General features: G+C 45.5%; 3 non-coding genes across 3 annotated transcripts; all 3 read right to left on the minus strand.

Annotated features, from left to right (window-relative positions):
* Positions 1 to 1,282: 1,282 nt before the first annotated feature.
* On the minus strand, positions 1,283 to 1,365 carry TRNAL-CAG (transfer RNA leucine (anticodon CAG)). Its single transcript has one exon. It is a non-coding gene; the product is annotated as a tRNA-Leu (tRNA).
* Positions 1,366 to 1,835: 470 nt separating this feature from the next.
* Positions 1,836 to 1,908, minus strand: TRNAT-UGU (transfer RNA threonine (anticodon UGU)). The gene has a single exon. It is a non-coding gene; the product is annotated as a tRNA-Thr (tRNA).
* A 98-nt stretch (positions 1,909 to 2,006) lies between these two features.
* TRNAL-CAG (transfer RNA leucine (anticodon CAG)) lies at positions 2,007 to 2,089 on the minus strand. Its single transcript has one exon. It is a non-coding gene; the product is annotated as a tRNA-Leu (tRNA).
* Between the last annotated feature and the right edge of the window lie 411 nt (positions 2,090 to 2,500).

Genomic DNA, 2,500 nt, shown 5'->3' on the forward strand with positions numbered 1-2,500 from the left:
TTGATGGAGAAATTGCGATAGAAGCAGCTTTACCCTTGTCACCATTCATTGCTACCCTCATTATTTCCAAAGCGTTGGAAGGAAACAACAAAGCCGGATGTTAAAAGTGCAAAGTAGTGATTTAATAGAAAGACACGCAGAAAGCAAGCGTTTTGCTGTCAACAAGAGATGGCTGTTTGCTTCGAGTGCACTTTTCCTTGGATGCAGAATTAGAAAGTGGGTGTTTCTAGTAGATATTGTCTAATTCAAGAACTCCGGAAAGTCAAGTCATCCTAACGTTTTGATTTCATTATCTAGAGGCCTTCAAACATTTCCACCCTAACGTGCCCTTGGGGAAAAATTCTTATTACGCTGCTATTTGAGATACAGTCACCAAGCCTTGCAGGTAGGCCCCAGCGAGGTTTGAACTCGCGACCCCTGGTTTACAAGACCAGTGCTCTAACCCCTGAGCTCTGGAGCCCTTTATGCTTGGTTCCAAGACAAGTTATTTTTTGTCCTAGACGTTGAGCGGTAGTGGAGCTAGAGAATGTGAATGCATGCAAAGAAAAGCTTAAAAGCTGTCAGAATTGGGATTCGAACCCACGCCTCCAGGGGAGACTGCGACCTGAACGCAGCGCCTTAGACCGCTCGGCCATCCTGACCTGTGATGCTTGGGGTTCGGTGAGACCGACGACGCTCACAGGTTGATCTAATGTGCCCGTAAAATAAATCCGCTGAAGGTTACTTGATGGAGAAATTGCGATAGAAGCAGCTTTACCCTTGTCACCATTCATTGCTACCCTCATTATTTCCAAAGCGTTGGAAGGAAACAACAAAGCCGGATGTTAAAAGTGCAAAGTAGTGATTTAATAGAAAGACACGCAGAAAGCAAGCGTTTTGCTGTCAACAAGAGATGGCCGTTTGCTTCGAGTGCACTTTTCCTTGGATGCAGAATTAGAAAGTGGGTGTTTCTAGTAGATATTGTCTAATTCAAGAACTCCGGAAAGTCAAGTCATCCTAACGTTTTGATTTCATTATCTAGAGGCCTTCAAACATTTCCACCCTAACGTGCCCTTGGGGAAAAATTCTTATTACGCTGCTATGTGAGATACAGTCACCAAGCCTTGCAGGTAGGCCCCAGCGAGATTTGAACTCGCGACCCCTGGTTTACAAGGCCAGTGCTCTAACCCCTGAGCTATGGAGCCCTTTATGCTTGGTTCCAAGACAAGTTATTTTTTGTCCTAGACGTTGAGCGGTAGTGGAGCTAGAGAATGTGAATGCATGCAAAGAAAAGCTTAAAAGCTGTCAGAAGTGGGATTCGAACCCACGCCTCCAGGGGAGACTGCGACCTGAACGCAGCGCCTTAGACCGCTCGGCCATCCTGACCTGTGATGCTTGGGGTTCGGTGAGACCGACGACGCTCACAGGTTGATCTAATGTGCCCGTAAAATAAATCCGCTGAAGGTTACTTGATGGAGAAATTGCGATAGAAGCAGCTTTACCCTTGTCACCATTCATTGCTACCCTCATTATTTCCAAAGCGTTGGATGGAAACAACAAAGCCGGATGTTAAAAGTGCAAAGTAGTGATTTAATAGAAAGACACGCAGAAAGCAAGCGTTTTGCTGTCAACAAGAGATGGCCGTTTGCTTCGAGTGCACTTTTCCTTGGATGCAGAATTAGAAAGTGGGTGTTTCTAGTAGATATTGTCTAATTCAAGAACTCCGGAAAGTCAAGTCATCCTAACGTTTTGATTTCATTATCTAGAGGCCTTCAAACATTTCCACCCTAACGTGCCCTTGGGGAAAAATTCTTATTACGCTGCTATGTGAGATACAGTCACCAAGCCTTGCAGGTAGGCCCCAGCGAGATTTGAACTCGCGACCCCTGGTTTACAAGACCAGTGCTCTAACCCCTGAGCTATGGAGCCCTTTATGCTTGGTTCCAAGACAAGTTATTTTTTGTCCTAGACGTTGAGCGGTAGTGGAGCTAGAGAATGTAAATGCATGCAAAGAAAAGCTTAAAAGCTGTCAGAAGTGGGATTCGAACCCACGCCTCCAGGGGAGACTGCGACCTGAACGCAGCGCCTTAGACCGCTCGGCCATCCTGACCTGTGATGCTTGGGGTTCAGTGAGACCGACGACGCTCACAGGTTGATCTAATGTGCCCGTAAAATAAATCCGCTGAAGGTTACTTGATGGAGAAATTGCGATACCGACGACGCTCACAGGTTGATCTAATGTGCCCGTAAAATAAATCCGCTGAAGGTTACTTGATGGAGAAATTGCGATAGAAGCAGCTTTACCCTTGTCACCATTCATTGCTACCCTCATTATTTCCAAAGCGTTGGAAGGAAACAACAAAGCCGGATGTTAAAAGTGCAAAGTAGTGATTTAATAAAAAGACACGCAGAAAGCAAGCGTTTTGCTGTCAACAAGAGATGGCCGTTTGCTTCGAGTGCACTTTTCCTTGGATGCAGAATTAGAAAGTGGGTGTTTCTAGTAGATATTGTCTAATTCAAG

This window comes from Lithobates pipiens, unplaced genomic scaffold, assembly GCF_037356315.1.
Source record: "Lithobates pipiens isolate NorthernLeopardFrog02 unplaced genomic scaffold, aLitPip1_a1.2 Scaffold_28, whole genome shotgun sequence".
Classification (NCBI taxonomy): Eukaryota; Metazoa; Chordata; class Amphibia; order Anura; family Ranidae; genus Lithobates; species Lithobates pipiens.